At 47.5% G+C, this 23,435-nt stretch overlaps 47 non-coding genes across 47 annotated transcripts; all 47 read right to left on the bottom strand.

Annotated features, from left to right (window-relative positions):
* Positions 1–242: 242 nt before the first annotated feature.
* LOC117131261 lies at positions 243–363 on the bottom strand. Its single transcript, XR_004454461.1, has one exon. It is a non-coding gene; the product is annotated as a 5S ribosomal RNA (ribosomal RNA).
* Positions 364–737: 374 nt separating this feature from the next.
* LOC117131264 lies at positions 738–854 on the bottom strand. Its single transcript, XR_004454464.1, has one exon. It is a non-coding gene; the product is annotated as a 5S ribosomal RNA (ribosomal RNA).
* A 374-nt stretch (positions 855–1,228) lies between these two features.
* LOC117131260 lies at positions 1,229–1,345 on the bottom strand. The gene has a single exon (XR_004454460.1). It is a non-coding gene; the product is annotated as a 5S ribosomal RNA (ribosomal RNA).
* Positions 1,346–1,720: 375 nt separating this feature from the next.
* Positions 1,721–1,839, bottom strand: LOC117131246. Its single transcript, XR_004454446.1, has one exon. It is a non-coding gene; the product is annotated as a 5S ribosomal RNA (ribosomal RNA).
* A 377-nt stretch (positions 1,840–2,216) lies between these two features.
* LOC117131244 lies at positions 2,217–2,335 on the bottom strand. The gene has a single exon (XR_004454444.1). It is a non-coding gene; the product is annotated as a 5S ribosomal RNA (ribosomal RNA).
* A 378-nt stretch (positions 2,336–2,713) lies between these two features.
* On the bottom strand, positions 2,714–2,832 carry LOC117131243. Its single transcript, XR_004454443.1, has one exon. It is a non-coding gene; the product is annotated as a 5S ribosomal RNA (ribosomal RNA).
* A 377-nt stretch (positions 2,833–3,209) lies between these two features.
* Positions 3,210–3,328, bottom strand: LOC117131242. The gene has a single exon (XR_004454442.1). It is a non-coding gene; the product is annotated as a 5S ribosomal RNA (ribosomal RNA).
* A 373-nt stretch (positions 3,329–3,701) lies between these two features.
* LOC117131253 lies at positions 3,702–3,820 on the bottom strand. Its single transcript, XR_004454453.1, has one exon. It is a non-coding gene; the product is annotated as a 5S ribosomal RNA (ribosomal RNA).
* Positions 3,821–4,197: 377 nt separating this feature from the next.
* On the bottom strand, positions 4,198–4,316 carry LOC117131241. The gene has a single exon (XR_004454441.1). It is a non-coding gene; the product is annotated as a 5S ribosomal RNA (ribosomal RNA).
* Positions 4,317–4,692: 376 nt separating this feature from the next.
* On the bottom strand, positions 4,693–4,811 carry LOC117131240. The gene has a single exon (XR_004454440.1). It is a non-coding gene; the product is annotated as a 5S ribosomal RNA (ribosomal RNA).
* A 377-nt stretch (positions 4,812–5,188) lies between these two features.
* On the bottom strand, positions 5,189–5,307 carry LOC117131238. The gene has a single exon (XR_004454438.1). It is a non-coding gene; the product is annotated as a 5S ribosomal RNA (ribosomal RNA).
* Positions 5,308–5,685: 378 nt separating this feature from the next.
* Positions 5,686–5,804, bottom strand: LOC117131237. The gene has a single exon (XR_004454437.1). It is a non-coding gene; the product is annotated as a 5S ribosomal RNA (ribosomal RNA).
* Positions 5,805–6,181: 377 nt separating this feature from the next.
* Positions 6,182–6,300, bottom strand: LOC117131236. The gene has a single exon (XR_004454436.1). It is a non-coding gene; the product is annotated as a 5S ribosomal RNA (ribosomal RNA).
* A 377-nt stretch (positions 6,301–6,677) lies between these two features.
* On the bottom strand, positions 6,678–6,796 carry LOC117131235. The gene has a single exon (XR_004454435.1). It is a non-coding gene; the product is annotated as a 5S ribosomal RNA (ribosomal RNA).
* Positions 6,797–7,174: 378 nt separating this feature from the next.
* Positions 7,175–7,293, bottom strand: LOC117131234. Its single transcript, XR_004454434.1, has one exon. It is a non-coding gene; the product is annotated as a 5S ribosomal RNA (ribosomal RNA).
* A 378-nt stretch (positions 7,294–7,671) lies between these two features.
* On the bottom strand, positions 7,672–7,790 carry LOC117131233. Its single transcript, XR_004454433.1, has one exon. It is a non-coding gene; the product is annotated as a 5S ribosomal RNA (ribosomal RNA).
* Positions 7,791–8,168: 378 nt separating this feature from the next.
* On the bottom strand, positions 8,169–8,287 carry LOC117131232. The gene has a single exon (XR_004454432.1). It is a non-coding gene; the product is annotated as a 5S ribosomal RNA (ribosomal RNA).
* A 377-nt stretch (positions 8,288–8,664) lies between these two features.
* LOC117131231 lies at positions 8,665–8,783 on the bottom strand. Its single transcript, XR_004454431.1, has one exon. It is a non-coding gene; the product is annotated as a 5S ribosomal RNA (ribosomal RNA).
* A 377-nt stretch (positions 8,784–9,160) lies between these two features.
* On the bottom strand, positions 9,161–9,279 carry LOC117131230. Its single transcript, XR_004454430.1, has one exon. It is a non-coding gene; the product is annotated as a 5S ribosomal RNA (ribosomal RNA).
* A 376-nt stretch (positions 9,280–9,655) lies between these two features.
* Positions 9,656–9,774, bottom strand: LOC117131229. Its single transcript, XR_004454429.1, has one exon. It is a non-coding gene; the product is annotated as a 5S ribosomal RNA (ribosomal RNA).
* Positions 9,775–10,150: 376 nt separating this feature from the next.
* On the bottom strand, positions 10,151–10,269 carry LOC117131227. The gene has a single exon (XR_004454427.1). It is a non-coding gene; the product is annotated as a 5S ribosomal RNA (ribosomal RNA).
* Positions 10,270–10,643: 374 nt separating this feature from the next.
* On the bottom strand, positions 10,644–10,762 carry LOC117131226. The gene has a single exon (XR_004454426.1). It is a non-coding gene; the product is annotated as a 5S ribosomal RNA (ribosomal RNA).
* A 376-nt stretch (positions 10,763–11,138) lies between these two features.
* On the bottom strand, positions 11,139–11,257 carry LOC117131225. The gene has a single exon (XR_004454425.1). It is a non-coding gene; the product is annotated as a 5S ribosomal RNA (ribosomal RNA).
* A 377-nt stretch (positions 11,258–11,634) lies between these two features.
* LOC117131224 lies at positions 11,635–11,753 on the bottom strand. The gene has a single exon (XR_004454424.1). It is a non-coding gene; the product is annotated as a 5S ribosomal RNA (ribosomal RNA).
* A 376-nt stretch (positions 11,754–12,129) lies between these two features.
* Positions 12,130–12,248, bottom strand: LOC117131223. The gene has a single exon (XR_004454423.1). It is a non-coding gene; the product is annotated as a 5S ribosomal RNA (ribosomal RNA).
* A 379-nt stretch (positions 12,249–12,627) lies between these two features.
* LOC117131248 lies at positions 12,628–12,746 on the bottom strand. The gene has a single exon (XR_004454448.1). It is a non-coding gene; the product is annotated as a 5S ribosomal RNA (ribosomal RNA).
* A 378-nt stretch (positions 12,747–13,124) lies between these two features.
* Positions 13,125–13,243, bottom strand: LOC117131222. The gene has a single exon (XR_004454422.1). It is a non-coding gene; the product is annotated as a 5S ribosomal RNA (ribosomal RNA).
* Positions 13,244–13,620: 377 nt separating this feature from the next.
* On the bottom strand, positions 13,621–13,739 carry LOC117131221. The gene has a single exon (XR_004454421.1). It is a non-coding gene; the product is annotated as a 5S ribosomal RNA (ribosomal RNA).
* A 377-nt stretch (positions 13,740–14,116) lies between these two features.
* On the bottom strand, positions 14,117–14,235 carry LOC117131220. The gene has a single exon (XR_004454420.1). It is a non-coding gene; the product is annotated as a 5S ribosomal RNA (ribosomal RNA).
* A 376-nt stretch (positions 14,236–14,611) lies between these two features.
* LOC117131259 lies at positions 14,612–14,726 on the bottom strand. Its single transcript, XR_004454459.1, has one exon. It is a non-coding gene; the product is annotated as a 5S ribosomal RNA (ribosomal RNA).
* A 376-nt stretch (positions 14,727–15,102) lies between these two features.
* On the bottom strand, positions 15,103–15,221 carry LOC117131219. The gene has a single exon (XR_004454419.1). It is a non-coding gene; the product is annotated as a 5S ribosomal RNA (ribosomal RNA).
* Positions 15,222–15,598: 377 nt separating this feature from the next.
* LOC117131218 lies at positions 15,599–15,717 on the bottom strand. Its single transcript, XR_004454418.1, has one exon. It is a non-coding gene; the product is annotated as a 5S ribosomal RNA (ribosomal RNA).
* Positions 15,718–16,094: 377 nt separating this feature from the next.
* LOC117131216 lies at positions 16,095–16,213 on the bottom strand. The gene has a single exon (XR_004454416.1). It is a non-coding gene; the product is annotated as a 5S ribosomal RNA (ribosomal RNA).
* Positions 16,214–16,590: 377 nt separating this feature from the next.
* LOC117131215 lies at positions 16,591–16,709 on the bottom strand. The gene has a single exon (XR_004454415.1). It is a non-coding gene; the product is annotated as a 5S ribosomal RNA (ribosomal RNA).
* Positions 16,710–17,086: 377 nt separating this feature from the next.
* Positions 17,087–17,205, bottom strand: LOC117131214. The gene has a single exon (XR_004454414.1). It is a non-coding gene; the product is annotated as a 5S ribosomal RNA (ribosomal RNA).
* A 377-nt stretch (positions 17,206–17,582) lies between these two features.
* Positions 17,583–17,701, bottom strand: LOC117131213. Its single transcript, XR_004454413.1, has one exon. It is a non-coding gene; the product is annotated as a 5S ribosomal RNA (ribosomal RNA).
* Positions 17,702–18,079: 378 nt separating this feature from the next.
* LOC117131212 lies at positions 18,080–18,198 on the bottom strand. The gene has a single exon (XR_004454412.1). It is a non-coding gene; the product is annotated as a 5S ribosomal RNA (ribosomal RNA).
* Positions 18,199–18,576: 378 nt separating this feature from the next.
* On the bottom strand, positions 18,577–18,695 carry LOC117131211. The gene has a single exon (XR_004454411.1). It is a non-coding gene; the product is annotated as a 5S ribosomal RNA (ribosomal RNA).
* A 377-nt stretch (positions 18,696–19,072) lies between these two features.
* Positions 19,073–19,191, bottom strand: LOC117131210. The gene has a single exon (XR_004454410.1). It is a non-coding gene; the product is annotated as a 5S ribosomal RNA (ribosomal RNA).
* Positions 19,192–19,568: 377 nt separating this feature from the next.
* Positions 19,569–19,687, bottom strand: LOC117131209. Its single transcript, XR_004454409.1, has one exon. It is a non-coding gene; the product is annotated as a 5S ribosomal RNA (ribosomal RNA).
* Positions 19,688–20,065: 378 nt separating this feature from the next.
* On the bottom strand, positions 20,066–20,184 carry LOC117131208. The gene has a single exon (XR_004454408.1). It is a non-coding gene; the product is annotated as a 5S ribosomal RNA (ribosomal RNA).
* A 377-nt stretch (positions 20,185–20,561) lies between these two features.
* Positions 20,562–20,680, bottom strand: LOC117131207. Its single transcript, XR_004454407.1, has one exon. It is a non-coding gene; the product is annotated as a 5S ribosomal RNA (ribosomal RNA).
* A 377-nt stretch (positions 20,681–21,057) lies between these two features.
* Positions 21,058–21,176, bottom strand: LOC117131205. Its single transcript, XR_004454405.1, has one exon. It is a non-coding gene; the product is annotated as a 5S ribosomal RNA (ribosomal RNA).
* A 377-nt stretch (positions 21,177–21,553) lies between these two features.
* LOC117131204 lies at positions 21,554–21,672 on the bottom strand. Its single transcript, XR_004454404.1, has one exon. It is a non-coding gene; the product is annotated as a 5S ribosomal RNA (ribosomal RNA).
* Positions 21,673–22,049: 377 nt separating this feature from the next.
* On the bottom strand, positions 22,050–22,168 carry LOC117131203. The gene has a single exon (XR_004454403.1). It is a non-coding gene; the product is annotated as a 5S ribosomal RNA (ribosomal RNA).
* Positions 22,169–22,545: 377 nt separating this feature from the next.
* Positions 22,546–22,664, bottom strand: LOC117131202. The gene has a single exon (XR_004454402.1). It is a non-coding gene; the product is annotated as a 5S ribosomal RNA (ribosomal RNA).
* A 377-nt stretch (positions 22,665–23,041) lies between these two features.
* LOC117131201 lies at positions 23,042–23,160 on the bottom strand. Its single transcript, XR_004454401.1, has one exon. It is a non-coding gene; the product is annotated as a 5S ribosomal RNA (ribosomal RNA).
* Positions 23,161–23,435: the final 275 nt, after the last annotated feature.

Here is a 23,435-nt window from a genome sequence, read left to right as displayed (position 1 = left end):
CTCTGAGAATCCGCTTTCGATCTTTTTTACGTGCCATAACTTTCCGCACCCGTTTGAGGGTCAAAACGGCTGAATTTGAGCCCGAAAAATTGCGCCCCTATTCACAGCCCCATTATGGTTTCTGGGGCTTTCCGAAATGTGCTTGCTAATGGGCGACGTGTTCCTCACGCGTTCAAAATAAAAAGTTATGGGGTTTCAAGTTTAGACTCGTTTTAGGCTAAAAAAAAATTAAAAAATAAAAAGGGGTGCAACACGAGGACTTCCCGGGAGGGTCACCCATCCTAGTACTACTCTCGCCCAAGCCGCTTAACTGCGGAGTTCTGATGGGATCCGGTTTGCATTAGTGCTGGTATGATCGCACCCGTCAGTACATCACTCTCGTTTCTATATATCCTTTTCGCGGCCAATCCAAGTGTAAGGCCGTGGGGCGCGCATGATTTTTCTTGCCGTTTTGTTTCGAGCGAAAAAGTGCATCGAGGTTAACGGCGTTAAGAAAGCATCAAAAACACCTTGAGAATCCGCTTTCGATCTTTTTACGTGCCATAACTTTCGCGCAGCCCGTTTGAGGGTCAAAACGGCTGAATTTGAGCCCAAAATTGCGCCCCTATTCACCGCCCATTATGTTTCTGGGGGCTTCCGAAATGGTGCTATGGGCGACGTAGTTCCTCACGGTTCAAAAGTTATGAGGTTTTCAAGTTTAGACTCGTTTTAGGCTAAAAAAAATTAAAAATAAAAAAGGGGTGCAACACGAGGACTTCCCGGGAGGTCACCCATCCTAGTACTACTCTCGCCCAAGCACGCTTAACTGCGGAGTTCTGATGGGATCTGTGCATTAGTGCTGTATGATCGCACCGACAGTTACATCACTCTCGTTTCTATATATCCTTTCGCGGCCAATCCAAGTGTAAGGCCGTGGGGCGCGCATGATTTTCTTGCCGTTTTGTTTCGAGCGAAAAGTGCATCGAGGTTAACGGCGTTAAGAAAGCATCAAAACACCTTGAGAATCCGCTTTCGATCTTTTTTACGTGCCATAACTTTCCGCAGCCCGTTTGAGGGTCAAAACGGCTGAATTTGAGCCCGAAAAATTGCGCCCCTATTCACCGCCCATTATGGTTTCTGGGGCTTTCCGAAATGGTGCTATGGGCGACGTAGTTCCTCACGGTTCAAAAGTTATGAGGTTTTCAAGTTTAGACTCGTTTTAGGCTAAAAAAAAATTAAAAATAAAAAGGGTGTGCAACACGAGGACTTCCCGGGAGGTCACCCATCCTAGTACTACTCTCGCCCAGCACGCTTACTGCGGAGTTCTGATGGGATCCGGTGCATTAGTGCTGGTATGATCGCACCCGTCAGTACATCACTCTCGTTTCTATATATCCTTTTCGCGGCCAATCCAAGTGTAAGGCCGTGGGGCGCGCATGATTTTCTTGCCGTTTTGTTTCGAGCGAAAAAGTGCATCGAGGTTAACGGCGTTAAGAAAGCATCAAAAACACCTTGAGAATCCGCTTTCGATCTTTTTACGTGCCATAATTTTCCGCAGCCCGTTTGAGGGTCAAAACGGCTGAATTTGAGCCCGAAAAATTGCGCCCCCTATTCACCGCCCATTATGGTTTCTGGGGCTTTCCGAAATGGTGCTATGGGCGACGTAGTTCCTCACGGTTCAAAAGTTATGAGGTTTTCAAGTTTAGACTCGTTTTAGGCTAAAAAAAAATTAAAAAAAAAAGGGGTGCAACACGAGGACTTCCCGGGAGGTCACCCATCCTAGTACTACTCTCGCCCAAGCACGCTTAACTGCGGAGTTCTGATGGGATCCGGTGCATTAGTGCTGGTATGATCGCACCCGACAGTACATCACTCTCGTTTCTATATATCCTTTTCGCGGCCAATCCAAGTGTAAGGCCGTGGGGCGCGCATGATTTTCTTGCCGTTTTGTTTCGAGCGAAAAAGTGCATCGAGGTTAACGGCGTTAAGAAAGCATCAAAAACACCTTGAGAATCCGCTTTCGATCTTTTTTACGTGCCATAACTTTCCGCAGCCCGTTTGAGGGTCAAAACGGCTGAATTTGAGCCCGAAAAATTGCGCCCCCTATTCACCGCCCATTATGGTTTCTGGGGCTTTCCGAAATGGTGCTATGGGCGACGTAGTTCCTCACGGTTCAAAAGTTATGGGTTTTCAAGTTTAGACTCGTTTTAGGCTAAAAAAAATTAAAAAATAAAAAGGGGGTGCAACACGAGGACTTCCCGGGAGGTCACCCATCCTAGTACTACTCTCGCCCAAGCACGCTTAACTGCGGAGTTCTGATGGGATCCGGTGCATTAGTGCTGGTATGATCGCACCCGACAGTACATCACTCTCGTTTCTATATATCCTTTTCGCGGCCAATCCAAGTGTAAGGCCGTGGGGCGCGCATGATTTTCTTGCCGTTTTGTTTCGAGCGAAAAAGTGCATCGAGGTTAACGGCGTTAAGAAAGCATCAAAAACACCTTGAGAATCCGCTTTCGATCTTTTTTACGTGCCATAACTTTCCGCAGCCCGTTTGAGGGTCAAAACGGCTGAATTTGAGCCCGAAAAATTGCGCCCCCTATTCACCGCCCATTATGGTTTCTGGGGCTTTCCGAAATGGTGCTATGGGCGACGTAGTTCCTCACGGTTCAAAAGTTATGGGGTTTTCAAGTTTAGACTCGTTTTAGGCTAAAAAAAAATTAAAAAATAAAAAGGGGTGCAACACGAGGACTTCCCGGGAGGTCACCCATCCTAGTACTACTCTCGCCCAAGCACGCTTAACTGCGGAGTTCTGATGGGATCCGGTGCATTAGTGCTGGTATGATCGCACCCGACAGTACATCACTCTCGTTTCTATATATCCTTTTCGCGGCCAATCCAAGTGTAAGGCCGTGGGGCGCGCATGATTTTCTTGCCGTTTTGTTTCGAGCGAAAAAGTGCATCGAGGTTAACGGCGTTAAGAAAGCATCAAAAACACCTTGAGAATCCGCTTTCGATCTTTTTTACGTGCCATAACTTTCCGCAGCCCGTTTGAGGGTCAAAACGGCTGAATTTGAGCCCGAAAAATTGCGCCCCCTATTCACCGCCCATTATGGTTTCTGGGGCTTTCCGAAATGGTGCTATGGGCGACGTAGTTCCTCACGGTTCAAAAGTTATGGGTTTTCAAGTTTAGACTCGTTTTAGGCTAAAAAAAAATTAAAAAATAAAAAGGGGTGCAACACGAGGACTTCCCGGGAGGTCACCCATCCTAGTACTACTCTCGCCCAAGCACGCTTAACTGCGGAGTTCTGATGGGATCCGGTGCATTAGTGCTGGTATGATCGCACCCGACAGTACATCACTCTCGTTTCTATATATCCTTTTCGCGGCCAATCCAAGTGTAAGGCCGTGGGCGCGCATGATTTTCTTGCCGTTTTGTTTCGAGCGAAAAAGTGCATCGAGGTTAACGGCGTTAAGAAAGCATCAAAAACACCTTGAGAATCCGCTTTCGATCTTTTTACGTGCCATAACTTTCCGCAGCCCGTTTGAGGGTCAAAACGGCTGAATTTGAGCCCGAAAAATTGCGCCCCCTATTCACCGCCCATTATGGTTTCTGGGGCTTTCCGAAATGGTGCTATGGGCGACGTAGTTCCTCACGGTTCAAAAGTTATGGGTTTTCAAGTTTAGACTCGTTTTAGGCTAAAAAAAATTAAAAATAAAAAGGGGTGCAACACGAGGACTTCCCGGGAGGTCACCCATCCTAGTACTACTCTCGCCCAAGCACGCTTAACTGCGGAGTTCTGATAGGATCCGGTGCATTAGTGCTGGTATGATCGCACCCGACAGTACATCACTCTCGTTTCTATATATCCTTTTCGCGGCCAATCCAAGTGTAAGGCCGTGGGGCGCGCATGATTTTCTTGCCGTTTTGTTTCGAGCGAAAAAGTGCATCGAGGTTAACGGCGTTAAGAAAGCATCAAAAACACCTTGAAAATCCGCTTTCGATCTTTTTTACGTGCCATAACTTTCCGCAGCCCGTTTGAGGGTCAAAACGGCTGAATTTGAGCCCGAAAAATTGCGCCCCCTATTCACCGCCCATTATGGTTTCTGGGGCTTTCGAAATGGTGCTATGGGCGACGTAGTTCCTCACGGTTCAAAAGTTATGGGGTTTTCAAGTTTAGACTCGTTTTAGGCTAAAAAAAAATTAAAAAATAAAAAGGGGTGCAACACGAGGACTTCCCGGGAGGTCACCCATCCTAGTACTACTCTCGCCCAAGCACGCTTAACTGCGGAGTTCTGATGGGATCCGGTGCATTAGTGCTGGTATGATCGCACCCGACAGTACATCACTCTCGTTTCTATATATCCTTTTCGCGGCCAATCCAAGTGTAAGGCCGTGGGGCGCGCATGATTTTCTTGCCGTTTTGTTTCGAGCGAAAAAGTGCATCGAGGTTAACGGCGTTAAGAAAGCATCAAAAACACCTTGAGAATCCGCTTTCGATCTTTTTTACGTGCCATAACTTTCCGCAGCCCGTTTGAGGGTCAAAACGGCTGAATTTGAGCCCGAAAAATTGCGCCCCCTATTCACCGCCCATTATGGTTTCTGGGGCTTTCCGAAATGGTGCTATGGGCGACGTAGTTCCTCACGGTTCAAAAGTTATGGGGTTTTCAAGTTTAGACTCGTTTTAGGCTAAAAAAAAAAAAAAATAAAAAGGGGTGCAACACGAGGACTTCCCGGGAGGTCACCCATCCTAGTACTACTCTCGCCCAAGCACGCTTAACTGCGGAGTTCTGATGGGATCCGGTGCATTAGTGCTGGTATGATCGCACCCGACAGTACATCACTCTCGTTTCTATATATCCTTTTCGCGGCCAATCCAAGTGTAAGGCCGTGGGGCGCGCATGATTTTCTTGCCGTTTTGTTTCGAGCGAAAAAGTGCATCGAGGTTAACGGCGTTAAGAAAGCATCAAAAACACCTTGAGAATCCGCTTTCGATCTTTTTTACGTGCCATAACTTTCCGCAGCCCGTTTGAGGGTCAAAACGGCTGAATTTGAGCCCGAAAAATTGCGCCCCCTATTCACCGCCCATTATGGTTTCTGGGGCTTTCCGAAATGGTGCTATGGGCGACGTAGTTCCTCACGGTTCAAAAGTTATGAGGTTTTCAAGTTTAGACTCGTTTTAGGCTAAAAAAAATTAAAAAATAAAAAGGGGTGCAACACGAGGACTTCCCGGGAGGTCACCCATCCTAGTACTACTCTCGCCCAAGCACGCTTAACTGCGGAGTTCTGATGGGATCCGGTGCATTAGTGCTGGTATGATCGCACCCGACAGTACATCACTCTCGTTTCTATATATCCTTTTCGCGGCCAATCCAAGTGTAAGGCCGTGGGGCGCGCATGATTTTCTTGCCGTTTTGTTTCGAGCGAAAAAGTGCATCGAGGTTAACGGCGTTAAGAAAGCATCAAAAACACCTTGAGAATCCGCTTTCGATCTTTTTTACGTGCCATAACTTTCCGCAGCCCGTTTGAGGGTCAAAACGGCTGAATTTGAGCCCGAAAAATTGCGCCCCCTATTCACCGCCCATTATGGTTTCTGGGGCTTTCCGAAATGGTGCTATGGGCGACGTAGTTCCTCACGGTTCAAAAGTTATGGGGTTTTCAAGTTTAGACTCGTTTTAGGCTAAAAAAAAATTAAAAAATAAAAAGGGGTGCAACACGAGGACTTCCCGGGAGGTCACCCATCCTAGTACTACTCTCGCCCAAGCACGCTTAACTGCGGAGTTCTGATGGGATCCGGTGCATTAGTGCTGGTATGATCGCACCCGACAGTACATCACTCTCGTTTCTATATATCCTTTTCGCGGCCAATCCAAGTGTAAGGCCGTGGGGCGCGCATGATTTTCTTGCCGTTTTGTTTCGAGCGAAAAAGTGCATCGAGGTTAACGGCGTTAAGAAAGCATCAAAAACACCTTGAGAATCCGCTTTCGATCTTTTTTACGTGCCATAACTTTCCGCAGCCCGTTTGAGGGTCAAAACGGCTGAATTTGAGCCCGAAAAATTGCGCCCCCTATTCACCGCCCATTATGGTTTCTGGGGCTTTCCGAAATGGTGCTATGGGCGACGTAGTTCCTCACGGTTCAAAAGTTATGGGGTTTTCAAGTTTAGACTCGTTTTAGGCTAAAAAAAATTAAAAAATAAAAAGGGGTGCAACACGAGGACTTCCCGGGAGGTCACCCATCCTAGTACTACTCTCGCCCAAGCACGCTTAACTGCGGAGTTCTGATGGGATCCGGTGCATTAGTGCTGGTATGATCGCACCCGACAGTACATCACTCTCGTTTCTATATATCCTTTTCGCGGCCAATCCAAGTGTAAGGCCGTGGGGCGCGCATGATTTTCTTGCCGTTTTGTTTCGAGCGAAAAAGTGCATCGAGGTTAACGGCGTTAAGAAAGCATCAAAAACACCTTGAGAATCCGCTTTCGATCTTTTTTACGTGCCATAACTTTCCGCAGCCCGTTTGAGGGTCAAAACGGCTGAATTTGAGCCCGAAAAATTGCGCCCCCTATTCACCGCCCATTATGGTTTCTGGGGCTTTCCGAAATGGTGCTATGGGCGACGTAGTTCCTCACGGTTCAAAAGTTATGGGGTTTTCAAGTTTAGACTCGTTTTAGGCTAAAAAAAATTAAAAAATAAAAAGGGGTGCAACACGAGGACTTCCCGGGAGGTCACCCATCCTAGTACTACTCTCGCCCAAGCACGCTTAACTGCGGAGTTCTGATGGGATCCGGTGCATTAGTGCTGGTATGATCGCACCCGACAGTACATCACTCTCGTTTCTATATATCCTTTTCGCGGCCAATCCAAGTGTAAGGCCGTGGGGCGCGCATGATTTTCTTGCCGTTTTGTTTCGAGCGAAAAAGTGCATCGAGGTTAACGGCGTTAAGAAAGCATCAAAAACACCTTGAGAATCCGCTTTCGATCTTTTTTACGTGCCATAACTTTCCGCAGCCCGTTTGAGGGTCAAAACGGCTGAATTTGAGCCCGAAAAATTGCGCCCCCTATTCACCGCCCATTATGGTTTCTGGGGCTTTCCGAAATGGTGCTATGGGCGACGTAGTTCCTCACGGTTCAAAAGTTATGGGGTTTTCAAGTTTAGACTCGTTTTAGGCTAAAAAAAAATTAAAAAATAAAAAGGGGTGCAACACGAGGACTTCCCGGGAGGTCACCCATCCTAGTACTACTCTCGCCCAAGCACGCTTAACTGCGGAGTTCTGATGGGATCCGGTGCATTAGTGCTGGTATGATCGCACCCGACAGTACATCACTCTCGTTTCTATATATCCTTTTCGCGGCCAATCCAAGTGTAAGGCCGTGGGGCGCGCATGATTTTCTTGCCGTTTTGTTTCGAGCGAAAAAGTGCATCGAGGTTAACGGCGTTAAGAAAGCATCAAAAACACCTTGAGAATCCGCTTTCGATCTTTTTTACGTGCCATAACTTTCCGCAGCCCGTTTGAGGGTCAAAACGGCTGAATTTGAGCCCGAAAAATTGCGCCCCCTATTCACCGCCCATTATGGTTTCTGGGGCTTTCCGAAATGGTGCTATGGGCGACGTAGTTCCTCACGGTTCAAAAGTTATGGGGTTTTCAAGTTTAGACTCGTTTTAGGCTAAAAAAAAATTAAAAAATAAAAAGGGGTGCAACACGAGGACTTCCCGGGAGGTCACCCATCCTAGTACTACTCTCGCCCAAGCACGCTTAACTGCGGAGTTCTGATGGGATCCGGTGCATTAGTGCTGGTATGATCGCACCCGACAGTACATCACTCTCGTTTCTATATATCCTTTTCGCGGCCAATCCAAGTGTAAGGCCGTGGGGCGCGCATGATTTTCTTGCCGTTTTGTTTCGAGCGAAAAAGTGCATCGAGGTTAACGGCGTTAAGAAAGCATCAAAAACACCTTGAGAATCCGCTTTCGATCTTTTTTACGTGCCATAACTTTCCGCAGCCCGTTTGAGGGTCAAAACGGCTGAATTTGAGCCCGAAAAATTGCGCCCCCTATTCACCGCCCATTATGGTTTCTGGGGCTTTCCGAAATGGTGCTATGGGCGACGTAGTTCCTCACGGTTCAAAAGTTATGGGGTTTTCAAGTTTAGACTCGTTTTAGGCTAAAAAAAAATTAAAAAATAAAAAGGGGTGCAACACGAGGACTTCCCGGGAGGTCACCCATCCTAGTACTACTCTCGCCCAAGCACGCTTAACTGCGGAGTTCTGATGGGATCCGGTGCATTAGTGCTGGTATGATCGCACCCGACAGTACATCACTCTCGTTTCTATATATCCTTTTCGCGGCCAATCCAAGTGTAAGGCCGTGGGGCGCGCATGATTTTCTTGCCGTTTTGTTTCGAGCGAAAAAGTGCATCGAGGTTAACGGCGTTAAGAAAGCATCAAAAACACCTTGAGAATCCGCTTTCGATCTTTTTTACGTGCCATAACTTTCCGCAGCCCGTTTGAGGGTCAAAACGGCTGAATTTGAGCCCGAAAAATTGCGCCCCCTATTCACCGCCCATTATGGTTTCTGGGGCTTTCCGAAATGGTGCTATGGGCGACGTAGTTCCTCACGGTTCAAAAGTTATGGGGTTTTCAAGTTTAGACTCGTTTTAGGCTAAAAAAAATTAAAAAATAAAAAGGGGTGCAACACGAGGACTTCCCGGGAGGTCACCCATCCTAGTACTACTCTCGCCCAAGCACGCTTAACTGCGGAGTTCTGATGGGATCCGGTGCATTAGTGCTGGTATGATCGCACCCGACAGTACATCACTCTCGTTTCTATATATCCTTTTCGCGGCCAATCCAAGTGTAAGGCCGTGGGGCGCGCATGATTTTCTTGCCGTTTTGTTTCGAGCGAAAAAGTGCATCGAGGTTAACGGCGTTAAGAAAGCATCAAAAACACCTTGAGAATCCGCTTTCGATCTTTTTTACGTGCCATAACTTTCCGCAGCCCGTTTGAGGGTCAAAACGGCTGAATTTGAGCCCGAAAAATTGCGCCCCCTATTCACCGCCCATTATGGTTTCTGGGGCTTTCCGAAATGGTGCTATGGGCGACGTAGTTCCTCACGGTTCAAAAGTTATGGGGTTTTCAAGTTTAGACTCGTTTTAGGCTAAAAAAAATTAAAAAATAAAAAGGGGTGCAACACGAGGACTTCCCGGGAGGTCACCCATCCTAGTACTACTCTCGCCCAAGCACGCTTAACTGCGGAGTTCTGATGGGATCCGGTGCATTAGTGCTGGTATGATCGCACCCGACAGTACATCACTCTCGTTTCTATATATCCTTTTCGCGGCCAATCCAAGTGTAAGGCCGTGGGGCGCGCATGATTTTCTTGCCGTTTTGTTTCGAGCGAAAAAGTGCATCGAGGTTAACGGCGTTAAGAAAGCATCAAAAACACCTTGAGAATCCGCTTTCGATCTTTTTTACGTGCCATAACTTTCCGCAGCCCGTTTGAGGGTCAAAACGGCTGAATTTGAGCCCGAAAAATTGCGCCCCCTATTCACCGCCCATTATGGTTTCTGGGGCTTTCCGAAATGGTGCTATGGGCGACGTAGTTCCTCACGGTTCAAAAGTTATGGGGTTTTCAAGTTTAGACTCGTTTTAGGCTAAAAAAATTTAAAAATAAAAAGGGGTGCAACACGAGGACTTCCCGGGAGGTCACCCATCCTAGTACTACTCTCGCCCAAGCACGCTTAACTGCGGAGTTCTGATGGGATCCGGTGCATTAGTGCTGGTATGATCGCACCCGACAGTACATCACTCTCGTTTCTATATATCCTTTTCGCGGCCAATCCAAGTGTAAGGCCGTGGGGCGCGCATGATTTTCTTGCCGTTTTGTTTCGAGCGAAAAAGTGCATCGAGGTTAACGGCGTTAAGAAAGCATCAAAAACACCTTGAGAATCCGCTTTCGATCTTTTTTACGTGCCATAACTTTCCGCAGCCCGTTTGAGGGTCAAAACGGCTGAATTTGAGCCCGAAAAATTGCGCCCCCTATTCACCGCCCATTATGGTTTCTGGGGCTTTCCGAAATGGTGCTATGGGCGACGTAGTTCCTCACGGTTCAAAAGTTATGGGTTTTCAAGTTTAGACTCGTTTTAGGCTAAAAAAAATTAAAAAATAAAAAGGGGTGCAACACGAGGACTTCCCGGGAGGTCACCCATCCTAGTACTACTCTCGCCCAAGCACGCTTAACTGCGGAGTTCTGATGGGATCCGGTGCATTAGTGCTGGTATGATCGCACCCGACAGTACATCACTCTCGTTTCTATATATCCTTTTCGCGGCCAATCCAAGTGTAAGGCCGTGGGGCGCGCATGATTTTCTTGCCGTTTTGTTTCGAGCGAAAAAGTGCATCGAGGTTAACGGCGTTAAGAAAGCATCAAAAACACCTTGAGAATCCGCTTTCGATCTTTTTTACGTGCCATAACTTTCCGCAGCCCGTTTGAGGGTCAAAACGGCTGAATTTGAGCCCGAAAAATTGCGCCCCCTATTCACCGCCCATTATGGTTTCTGGGGCTTTCCGAAATGGTGCTATGGGCGACGTAGTTCCTCACGGTTCAAAAGTTAGTTTGTTTTTTTAGACTCGTTTTAGGCTAAAAAAAAATTAAAAAATAAAAAGGGGTGCAACACGAGGACTTCCCGGGAGGTCACCCATCCTAGTACTACTCTCGCCCAAGCACGCTTAACTGCGGAGTTCTGATGGGATCCGGTGCATTAGTGCTGGTATGATCGCACCCGACAGTACATCACTCTCGTTTCTATATATCCTTTTCGCGGCCAATCCAAGTGTAAGGCCGTGGGGCGCGCATGATTTTCTTGCCGTTTTGTTTCGAGCGAAAAAGTGCATCGAGGTTAACGGCGTTAAGAAAGCATCAAAAACACCTTGAGAATCCGCTTTCGATCTTTTTTACGTGCCATAACTTTCCGCAGCCCGTTTGAGGGTCAAAACGGCTGAATTTGAGCCCGAAAAATTGCGCCCCCTATTCACCGCCCATTATGGTTTCTGGGGCTTTCCGAAATGGTGCTATGGGCGACGTAGTTCCTCACGGTTCAAAAGTTATGGGGTTTCAAGTTTAGACTCGTTTTAGGCTAAAAAAAATTAAAAAATAAAAAGGGGTGCAACACGAGGACTTCCCGGGAGGTCACCCATCCTAGTACTACTCTCGCCCAAGCACGCTTAACTGCGGAGTTCTGATGGGATCCGGTGCATTAGTGCTGGTATGATCGCACCCGACAGTACATCACTCTCGTTTCTATATATCCTTTTCGCGGCCAATCCAAGTGTAAGGCCGTGGGGCGCGCATGATTTTCTTGCCGTTTTGTTTCGAGCGAAAAAGTGCATCGAGGTTAACGGCGTTAAGAAAGCATCAAAAACACCTTGAGAATCCGCTTTCGATCTTTTTTACGTGCCATAACTTTCCGCAGCCCGTTTGAGGGTCAAAACGGCTGAATTTGAGCCCGAAAAATTGCGCCCCCTATTCACCGCCCATTATGGTTTCTGGGGCTTTCCGAAATGGTGCTATGGGCGACGTAGTTCCTCACGGTTCAAAAGTTATGGGGTTTTCAAGTTTAGACTCGTTTTAGGCTAAAAAAAATTAAAAAATAAAAAGGGGTGCAACACGAGGACTTCCCGGGAGGTCACCCATCCTAGTACTACTCTCGCCCAAGCACGCTTAACTGCGGAGTTCTGATGGGATCCGGTGCATTAGTGCTGGTATGATCGCACCCGACAGTACATCACTCTCGTTTCTATATATCCTTTTCGCGGCCAATCCAAGTGTAAGGCCGTGGGGCGCGCATGATTTTCTTGCCGTTTTGTTTCGAGCGAAAAAGTGCATCGAGGTTAACGGCGTTAAGAAAGCATCAAAAACACCTTGAGAATCCGCTTTCGATCTTTTTTACGTGCCATAACTTTCCGCAGCCCGTTTGAGGGTCAAAACGGCTGAATTTGAGCCCGAAAAATTGCGCCCCCTATTCACCGCCCATTATGGTTTCTGGGGCTTTCCGAAATGGTGCTATGGGCGACGTAGTTCCTCACGGTTCAAAAGTTATGGGTTTTCAAGTTTAGACTCGTTTTAGGCTAAAAAAAATTAAAAAATAAAAAGGGGTGCAACACGAGGACTTCCCGGGAGGTCACCCATCCTAGTACTACTCTCGCCCAAGCACGCTTAACTGCGGAGTTCTGATGGGATCCGGTGCATTAGTGCTGGTATGATCGCACCCGACAGTACATCACTCTCGTTTCTATATATCCTTTTCGCGGCCAATCCAAGTGTAAGGCCGTGGGGCGCGCATGATTTTCTTGCCGTTTTGTTTCGAGCGAAAAAGTGCATCGAGGTTAACGGCGTTAAGAAAGCATCAAAAACACCTTGAGAATCCGCTTTCGATCTTTTTTACGTGCCATAACTTTCCGCAGCCCGTTTGAGGGTCAAAACGGCTGAATTTGAGCCCGAAAAATTGCGCCCCCTATTCACCGCCCATTATGGTTTCTGGGGCTTTCCGAAATGGTGCTATGGGCGACGTAGTTCCTCACGGTTCAAAAGTTATGGGGTTTTCAAGTTTAGACTCGTTTTAGGCTAAAAAAAAATAAAAAAAATAAAAAGGGGTGCAACACGAGGACTTCCCGGGAGGTCACCCATCCTAGTACTACTCTCGCCCAAGCACCCTTAACTGCGGAGTTCTGATGGGATCCGGTGCATTAGTGCTGGTATGATCGCACCCGACAGTACATCACTCTCGTTTCTATATATCCTTTTCGCGGCCAATCCAAGTGTAAGGCCGTGGGGCGCGCATGATTTTCTTGCCGTTTTGTTTCGAGCGAAAAAGTGCATCGAGGTTAACGGCGTTAAGAAAGCATCAAAAACACCTTGAGAATCCGCTTTCGATCTTTTTTACGTGCCATAACTTTCCGCAGCCCGTTTGAGGGTCAAAACGGCTGAATTTGAGCCCGAAAAATTGCGCCCCCTATTCACCGCCCATTATGGTTTCTGGGGCTTTCCGAAATGGTGCTATGGGCGACGTAGTTCCTCACGGTTCAAAAGTTATGGGGTTTTCAAGTTTAGACTCGTTTTAGGCTAAAAAAAAATTAAAAAATAAAAAGGGGTGCAACACGAGGACTTCCCGGGAGGTCACCCATCCTAGTACTACTCTCGCCCAAGCACGCTTAACTGCGGAGTTCTGATGGGATCCGGTGCATTAGTGCTGGTATGATCGCACCCGACAGTACATCACTCTCGTTTCTATATATCCTTTTCGCGGCCAATCCAAGTGTAAGGCCGTGGGGCGCGCATGATTTTCTTGCCGTTTTGTTTCGAGCGAAAAAGTGCATCGAGGTTAACGGCGTTAAGAAAGCATCAAAAACACCTTGAGAATCCGCTTTCGATCTTTTTTACGTGCCATAACTTTCCGCAGCCCGTTTGAGGGTCAAAACGGCTGAATTTGAGCCCGAAAAATTGCGCCCCCTATTCACCGCCCATTATGGTTTCTGGGGCTTTCCGAAATGGTGCTATGGGCGACGTAGTTCCTCACGGTTCAAAAGTTATGGGGTTTTCAAGTTTAGACTCGTTTTAGGCTAAAAAAAATTAAAAAATAAAAAGGGGTGCAACACGAGGACTTCCCGGGAGGTCACCCATCCTAGTACTACTCTCGCCCAAGCACGCTTAACTGCGGAGTTCTGATGGGATCCGGTGCATTAGTGCTGGTATGATCGCACCCGACAGTACATCACTCTCGTTTCTATATATCCTTTTCGCGGCCAATCCAAGTGTAAGGCCGTGGGGCGCGCATGATTTTCTTGCCGTTTTGTTTCGAGCGAAAAAGTGCATCGAGGTTAACGGCGTTAAGAAAGCATCAAAAACACCTTGAGAATCCGCTTTCGATCTTTTTTACGTGCCATAACTTTCCGCAGCCCGTTTGAGGGTCAAAACGGCTGAATTTGAGCCCGAAAAATTGCGCCCCCTATTCACCGCCCATTATGGTTTCTGGGGCTTTCCGAAATGGTGCTATGGGCGACGTAGTTCCTCACGGTTCAAAAGTTATGGGGTTTTCAAGTTTAGACTCGTTTTAGGCTAAAAAAAATTAAAAAATAAAAAGGGGTGCAACACGAGGACTTCCCGGGAGGTCACCCATCCTAGTACTACTCTCGCCCAAGCACGCTTAACTGCGGAGTTCTGATGGGATCCGGTGCATTAGTGCTGGTATGATCGCACCCGACAGTACATCACTCTCGTTTCTATATATCCTTTTCGCGGCCAATCCAAGTGTAAGGCCGTGGGGCGCGCATGATTTTCTTGCCGTTTTGTTTCGAGCGAAAAAGTGCATCGAGGTTAACGGCGTTAAGAAAGCATCAAAAACACCTTGAGAATCCGCTTTCGATCTTTTTTACGTGCCATAACTTTCCGCAGCCCGTTTGAGGGTCAAAACGGCTGAATTTGAGCCCGAAAAATTGCGCCCCCTATTCACCGCCCATTATGGTTTCTGGGGCTTTCCGAAATGGTGCTATGGGCGACGTAGTTCCTCACGGTTCAAAAGTTATGGGTTTTCAAGTTTAGACTCGTTTTAGGCTAAAAAAAAATAAAAAATAAAAAGGGGTGCAACACGAGGACTTCCCGGGAGGTCACCCATCCTAGTACTACTCTCGCCCAAGCACGACTGCGGAGTTCTGATGGGATCCGGTGCATTAGTGCTGGTATGATCGCACCCGACAGTACATCACTCTCGTTTCTATATATCCTTTTCGCGGCCAATCCAAGTGTAAGGCCGTGGGGCGCGCATGATTTTCTTGCCGTTTTGTTTCGAGCGAAAAAGTGCATCGAGGTTAACGGCGTTAAGAAAGCATCAAAAACACCTTGAGAATCCGCTTTCGATCTTTTTTACGTGCCATAACTTTCCGCAGCCCGTTTGAGGGTCAAAACGGCTGAATTTGAGCCCGAAAAATTGCGCCCCTATTCACCGCCCATTATGGTTTCTGGGGCTTTCCGAAATGGTGCTATGGGCGACGTAGTTCCTCACGGTTCAAAAGTTATGGGGTTTTCAAGTTTAGACTCGTTTTAGGCTAAAAAAAATTAAAAAATAAAAAGGGGTGCAACACGAGGACTTCCCGGGAGGTCACCCATCCTAGTACTACTCTCGCCCAAGCACGCTTAACTGCGGAGTTCTGATGGGATCCGGTGCATTAGTGCTGGTATGATCGCACCCGACAGTACATCACTCTCGTTTCTATATATCCTTTTCGCGGCCAATCCAAGTGTAAGGCCGTGGGGCGCGCATGATTTTCTTGCCGTTTTGTTTCGAGCGAAAAAGTGCATCGAGGTTAACGGCGTTAAGAAAGCATCAAAAACACCTTGAGAATCCGCTTTCGATCTTTTTTACGTGCCATAACTTTCCGCAGCCCGTTTGAGGGTCAAAACGGCTGAATTTGAGCCCGAAAAATTGCGCCCCCTATTCACCGCCCATTATGGTTTCTGGGGCTTTCCGAAATGGTGCTATGGGCGACGTAGTTCCTCACGGTTCAAAAGTTATGGGGTTTTCAAGTTTAGACTCGTTTTAGGCTAAAAAAAATTAAAAAATAAAAAGGGGTGCAACACGAGGACTTCCCGGGAGGTCACCCATCCTAGTACTACTCTCGCCCAAGCACGCTTAACTGCGGAGTTCTGATGGGATCCGGTGCATTAGTGCTGGTATGATCGCACCCGACAGTACATCACTCTCGTTTCTATATATCCTTTTCGCGGCCAATCCAAGTGTAAGGCCGTGGGGCGCGCATGATTTTCTTGCCGTTTTGTTTCGAGCGAAAAAGTGCATCGAGGTTAACGGCGTTAAGAAAGCATCAAAAACACCTTGAGAATCCGCTTTCGATCTTTTTTACGTGCCATAACTTTCCGCAGCCCGTTTGAGGGTCAAAACGGCTGAATTTGAGCCCGAAAAATTGCGCCCCCTATTCACCGCCCATTATGGTTTCTGGGGCTTTCCGAAATGGTGCTATGGGCGACGTAGTTCCTCACGGTTCAAAAGTTATGGGTTTTCAAGTTTAGACTCGTTTTAGGCTAAAAAAAAATTAAAAAATAAAAAGGGGTGCAACACGAGGACTTCCCGGGAGGTCACCCATCCTAGTACTACTCTCGCCCAAGCACGCTTAACTGCGGAGTTCTGATGGGATCCGGTGCATTAGTGCTGGTATGATCGCACCCGACAGTACATCACTCTCGTTTCTATATATCCTTTTCGCGGCCAATCCAAGTGTAAGGCCGTGGGGCGCGCATGATTTTCTTGCCGTTTTGTTTCGAGCGAAAAAGTGCATCGAGGTTAACGGCGTTAAGAAAGCATCAAAAACACCTTGAGAATCCGCTTTCGATCTTTTTTACGTGCCATAACTTTCCGCAGCCCGTTTGAGGGTCAAAACGGCTGAATTTGAGCCCGAAAAATTGCGCCCCCTATTCACCGCCCATTATGGTTTCTGGGGCTTTCCGAAATGGTGCTATGGGCGACGTAGTTCCTCACGGTTCAAAAGTTATGGGGTTTTCAAGTTTAGACTCGTTTTAGGCTAAAAAAAATTAAAAAATAAAAAGGGGTGCAACACGAGGACTTCCCGGGAGGTCACCCATCCTAGTACTACTCTCGCCCAAGCACGCTTAACTGCGGAGTTCTGATGGGATCCGGTGCATTAGTGCTGGTATGATCGCACCCGACAGTACATCACTCTCGTTTCTATATATCCTTTTCGCGGCCAATCCAAGTGTAAGGCCGTGGGGCGCGCATGATTTTCTTGCCGTTTTGTTTCGAGCGAAAAAGTGCATCGAGGTTAACGGCGTTAAGAAAGCATCAAAAACACCTTGAGAATCCGCTTTCGATCTTTTTTACGTGCCATAACTTTCCGCAGCCCGTTTGAGGGTCAAAACGGCTGAATTTGAGCCCGAAAAATTGCGCCCCCTATTCACCGCCCATTATGGTTTCTGGGGCTTTCCGAAATGGTGCTATGGGCGACGTAGTTCCTCACGGTTCAAAAGTTATGGGGTTTTCAAGTTTAGACTCGTTTTAGGCTAAAAAAAATTAAAAAATAAAAAGGGGTGCAACACGAGGACTTCCCGGGAGGTCACCCATCCTAGTACTACTCTCGCCCAAGCACGCTTAACTGCGGAGTTCTGATGGGATCCGGTGCATTAGTGCTGGTATGATCGCACCCGACAGTACATCACTCTCGTTTCTATATATCCTTTTCGCGGCCAATCCAAGTGTAAGGCCGTGGGGCGCGCATGATTTTCTTGCCGTTTTGTTTCGAGCGAAAAAGTGCATCGAGGTTAACGGCGTTAAGAAAGCATCAAAAACACCTTGAGAATCCGCTTTCGATCTTTTTTACGTGCCATAACTTTCCGCAGCCCGTTTGAGGGTCAAAACGGCTGAATTTGAGCCCGAAAAATTGCGCCCCCTATTCACCGCCCATTATGGTTTCTGGGGCTTTCCGAAATGGTGCTATGGGCGACGTAGTTCCTCACGGTTCAAAAGTTATGGGTTTTCAAGTTTAGACTCGTTTTAGGCTAAAAAAAAATTAAAAAATAAAAAGGGGTGCAACACGAGGACTTCCCGGGAGGTCACCCATCCTAGTACTACTCTCGCCCAAGCACGCTTAACTGCGGAGTTCTGATGGGATCCGGTGCATTAGTGCTGGTATGATCGCACCCGACAGTACATCACTCTCGTTTCTATATATCCTTTTCGCGGCCAATCCAAGTGTAAGGCCGTGGGGCGCGCATGATTTTCTTGCCGTTTTGTTTCGAGCGAAAAAGTGCATCGAGGTTAACGGCGTTAAGAAAGCATCAAAAACACCTTGAGAATCCGCTTTCGATCTTTTTTACGTGCCATAACTTTCCGCAGCCCGTTTGAGGGTCAAAACGGCTGAATTTGAGCCCGAAAAATTGCGCCCCCTATTCACCGCCCATTATGGTTTCTGGGGCTTTCCGAAATGGTGCTATGGGCGACGTAGTTCCTCACGGTTCAAAAGTTATGGGGTTTTCAAGTTTAGACTCGTTTTAGGCTAAAAAAAAATTAAAAAATAAAAAGGGGTGCAACACGAGGACTTCCCGGGAGGTCACCCATCCTAGTACTACTCTCGCCCAAGCACGCTTAACTGCGGAGTTCTGATGGGATCCGGTGCATTAGTGCTGGTATGATCGCACCCGACAGTACATCACTCTCGTTTCTATATATCCTTTTCGCGGCCAATCCAAGTGTAAGGCCGTGGGGCGCGCATGATTTTCTTGCCGTTTTGTTTCGAGCGAAAAAGTGCATCGAGGTTAACGGCGTTAAGAAAGCATCAAAAACACCTTGAGAATCCGCTTTCGATCTTTTTTACGTGCCATAACTTTCCGCAGCCCGTTTGAGGGTCAAAACGGCTGAATTTGAGCCCGAAAAATTGCGCCCCCTATTCACCGCCCATTATGGTTTCTGGGGCTTTCCGAAATGGTGCTATGGGCGACGTAGTTCCTCACGGTTCAAAAGTTATGGGGTTTTCAAGTTTAGACTCGTTTTAGGCTAAAAAAAAATTAAAAAATAAAAAGGGGTGCAACACGAGGACTTCCCGGGAGGTCACCCATCCTAGTACTACTCTCGCCCAAGCACGCTTAACTGCGGAGTTCTGATGGGATCCGGTGCATTAGTGCTGGTATGATCGCACCCGACAGTACATCACTCTCGTTTCTATATATCCTTTTCGCGGCCAATCCAAGTGTAAGGCCGTGGGGCGCGCATGATTTTCTTGCCGTTTTGTTTCGAGCGAAAAAGTGCATCGAGGTTAACGGCGTTAAGAAAGCATCAAAAACACCTTGAGAATCCGCTTTCGATCTTTTTTACGTGCCATAACTTTCCGCAGCCCGTTTGAGGGTCAAAACGGCTGAATTTGAGCCCGAAAAATTGCGCCCCCTATTCACCGCCCATTATGGTTTCTGGGGCTTTCCGAAATGGTGCTATGGGCGACGTAGTTCCTCACGGTTCAAAAGTTATGGGTTTTCAAGTTTAGACTCGTTTTAGGCTAAAAAAAAATTAAAAAATAAAAAGGGGTGCAACACGAGGACTTCCCGGGAGGTCACCCATCCTAGTACTACTCTCGCCCAAGCACGCTTAACTGCGGAGTTCTGATGGGATCCGGTGCATTAGTGCTGGTATGATCGCACCCGACAGTACATCACTCTCGTTTCTATATATCCTTTTCGCGGCCAATCCAAGTGTAAGGCCGTGGGGCGCGCATGATTTTCTTGCCGTTTTGTTTCGAGCGAAAAAGTGCATCGAGGTTAACGGCGTTAAGAAAGCATCAAAAACACCTTGAGAATCCGCTTTCGATCTTTTTTACGTGCCATAACTTTCCGCAGCCCGTTTGAGGGTCAAAACGGCTGAATTTGAGCCCGAAAAATTGCGCCCCCTATTCACCGCCCATTATGGTTTCTGGGGCTTTCCGAAATGGTGCTATGGGCGACGTAGTTCCTCACGGTTCAAAAGTTATGGGTTTTCAAGTTTAGACTCGTTTTAGGCTAAAAAAAAATTAAAAAATAAAAAGGGGTGCAACACGAGGACTTCCCGGGAGGTCACCCATCCTAGTACTACTCTCGCCCAAGCACGCTTAACTGCGGAGTTCTGATGGGATCCGGTGCATTAGTGCTGGTATGATCGCACCCGACAGTACATCACTCTCGTTTCTATATATCCTTTTCGCGGCCAATCCAAGTGTAAGGCCGTGGGGCGCGCATGATTTTCTTGCCGTTTTGTTTCGAGCGAAAAAGTGCATCGAGGTTAACGGCGTTAAGAAAGCATCAAAAACACCTTGAGAATCCGCTTTCGATCTTTTTTACGTGCCATAACTTTCCGCAGCCCGTTTGAGGGTCAAAACGGCTGAATTTGAGCCCGAAAAATTGCGCCCCCTATTCACCGCCCATTATGGTTTCTGGGGCTTTCCGAAATGGTGCTATGGGCGACGTAGTTCCTCACGGTTCAAAAGTTATGGGGTTTTCAAGTTTAGACTCGTTTTAGGCTAAAAAAAAATTAAAAAATAAAAAGGGGTGCAACACGAGGACTTCCCGGGAGGTCACCCATCCTAGTACTACTCTCGCCCAAGCACGCTTAACTGCGGAGTTCTGATGGGATCCGGTGCATTAGTGCTGGTATGATCGCACCCGACAGTACATCACTCTCGTTTCTATATATCCTTTTCGCGGCCAATCCAAGTGTAAGGCCGTGGGGCGCGCATGATTTTCTTGCCGTTTTGTTTCGAGCGAAAAAGTGCATCGAGGTTAACGGCGTTAAGAAAGCATCAAAAACACCTTGAGAATCCGCTTTCGATCTTTTTTACGTGCCATAACTTTCCGCAGCCCGTTTGAGGGTCAAAACGGCTGAATTTGAGCCCGAAAAATTGCGCCCCCTATTCACCGCCCATTATGGTTTCTGGGGCTTTCCGAAATGGTGCTATGGGCGACGTAGTTCCTCACGGTTCAAAAGTTATGGGTTTTCAAGTTTAGACTCGTTTTAGGCTAAAAAAAAATTAAAAAATAAAAAGGGGTGCAACACGAGGACTTCCCGGGAGGTCACCCATCCTAGTACTACTCTCGCCCAAGCACGCTTAACTGCGGAGTTCTGATGGGATCCGGTGCATTAGTGCTGGTATGATCGCACCCGACAGTACATCACTCTCGTTTCTATATATCCTTTTCGCGGCCAATCCAAGTGTAAGGCCGTGGGGCGCGCATGATTTTCTTGCCGTTTTGTTTCGAGCGAAAAAGTGCATCGAGGTTAACGGCGTTAAGAAAGCATCAAAAACACCTTGAGAATCCGCTTTCGATCTTTTTTACGTGCCATAACTTTCCGCAGCCCGTTTGAGGGTCAAAACGGCTGAATTTGAGCCCGAAAAATTGCGCCCCCTATTCACCGCCCATTATGGTTTCTGGGGCTTTCCGAAATGGTGCTATGGGCGACGTAGTTCCTCACGGTTCAAAAGTTATGGGTTTTCAAGTTTAGACTCGTTTTAGGCTAAAAAAAAATTAAAAAATAAAAAGGGGTGCAACACGAGGACTTCCCGGGAGGTCACCCATCCTAGTACTACTCTCGCCCAAGCACGCTTAACTGCGGAGTTCTGATGGGATCCGGTGCATTAGTGCTGGTATGATCGCACCCGACAGTACATCACTCTCGTTTCTATATATCCTTTTCGCGGCCAATCCAAGTGTAAGGCCGTGGGGCGCGCATGATTTTCTTGCCGTTTTGTTTCGAGCGAAAAAGTGCATCGAGGTTAACGGCGTTAAGAAAGCATCAAAAACACCTTGAGAATCCGCTTTCGATCTTTTTTACGTGCCATAACTTTCCGCAGCCCGTTTGAGGGTCAAAACGGCTGAATTTGAGCCCGAAAAATTGCGCCCCCTATTCACCGCCCATTATGGTTTCTGGGGCTTTCCGAAATGGTGCTATGGGCGACGTAGTTCCTCACGGTTCAAAAGTTATGGGTTTTCAAGTTTAGACTCGTTTTAGGCTAAAAAAAAATTAAAAAATAAAAAGGGGTGCAACACGAGGACTTCCCGGGAGGTCACCCATCCTAGTACTACTCTCGCCCAAGCACGCTTAACTGCGGAGTTCTGATGGGATCCGGTGCATTAGTGCTGGTATGATCGCACCCGACAGTACATCACTCTCGTTTCTATATATCCTTTTCGCGGCCAATCCAAGTGTAAGGCCGTGGGGCGCGCATGATTTTCTTGCCGTTTTGTTTCGAGCGAAAAAGTGCATCGAGGTTAACGGCGTTAAGAAAGCATCAAAAACACCTTGAGAATCCGCTTTCGATCTTTTTTACGTGCCATAACTTTCCGCAGCCCGTTTGAGGGTCAAAACGGCTGAATTTGAGCCCGAAAAATTGCGCCCCCTATTCACCGCCCATTATGGTTTCTGGGGCTTTCCGAAATGGTGCTATGGGCGACGTAGTTCCTCACGGTTCAAAAGTTATGGGTTTTCAAGTTTAGACTCGTTTTAGGCTAAAAAAAAATTAAAAAATAAAAAGGGGTGCAACACGAGGACTTCCCGGGAGGTCACCCATCCTAGTACTACTCTCGCCCAAGCACGCTTAACTGCGGAGTTCTGATGGGATCCGGTGCATTAGTGCTGGTATGATCGCACCCGACAGTACATCACTCTCGTTTCTATATATCCTTTTCGCGGCCAATCCAAGTGTAAGGCCGTGGGGCGCGCATGATTTTCTTGCCGTTTTGTTTCGAGCGAAAAAGTGCATCGAGGTTAACGGCGTTAAGAAAGCATCAAAAACACCTTGAGAATCCGCTTTCGATCTTTTTTACGTGCCATAACTTTCCGCAGCCCGTTTGAGGGTCAAAACGGCTGAATTTGAGCCCGAAAAATTGCGCCCCCTATTCACCGCCCATTATGGTTTCTGGGGCTTTCCGAAATGGTGCTATGGGCGACGTAGTTCCTCACGGTTCAAAAGTTATGGGTTTTCAAGTTTAGACTCGTTTTAGGCTAAAAAAAAATTAAAAAATAAAAAGGGGTGCAACACGAGGACTTCCCGGGAGGTCACCCATCCTAGTACTACTCTCGCCCAAGCACGCTTAACTGCGGAGTTCTGATGGGATCCGGTGCATTAGTGCTGGTATGATCGCACCCGACAGTACATCACTCTCGTTTCTATATATCCTTTTCGCGGCCAATCCAAGTGTAAGGCCGTGGGGCGCGCATGATTTTCTTGCCGTTTTGTTTCGAGCGAAAAAGTGCATCGAGGTTAACGGCGTTAAGAAAGCATCAAAAACACCTTGAGAATCCGCTTTCGATCTTTTTTACGTGCCATAACTTTCCGCAGCCCGTTTGAGGGTCAAAACGGCTGAATTTGAGCCCGAAAAATTGCGCCCCCTATTCACCGCCCATTATGGTTTCTGGGGCTTTCCGAAATGGTGCTATGGGCGACGTAGTTCCTCACGGTTCAAAAGTTATGGGTTTTCAAGTTTAGACTCGTTTTAGGCTAAAAAAAAATTAAAAAATAAAAAGGGGTGCAACACGAGGACTTCCCGGGAGGTCACCCATCCTAGTACTACTCTCGCCCAAGCACGCTTAACTGCGGAGTTCTGATGGGATCCGGTGCATTAGTGCTGGTATGATCGCACCCGACAGTACATCACTCTCGTTTCTATATATCCTTTTCGCGGCCAATCCAAGTGTAAGGCCGTGGGGCGCGCATGATTTTCTTGCCGTTTTGTTTCGAGCGAAAAAGTGCATCGAGGTTAACGGCGTTAAGAAAGCATCAAAAACACCTTGAGAATCCGCTTTCGATCTTTTTTACGTGCCATAACTTTCCGCAGCCCGTTTGAGGGTCAAAACGGCTGAATTTGAGCCCGAAAAATTGCGCCCCCTATTCACCGCCCATTATGGTTTCTGGGGCTT

Source organism: Brassica rapa, unplaced genomic scaffold, assembly GCF_000309985.2.
Source record: "Brassica rapa cultivar Chiifu-401-42 unplaced genomic scaffold, CAAS_Brap_v3.01 Scaffold0886, whole genome shotgun sequence".
Lineage (NCBI taxonomy): Eukaryota > Viridiplantae > Streptophyta > Magnoliopsida > Brassicales > Brassicaceae > Brassica > Brassica rapa.
Note: the sequence above shows the minus strand (reverse complement) of the source record. Positions and strands in the feature narration are given on the sequence as shown.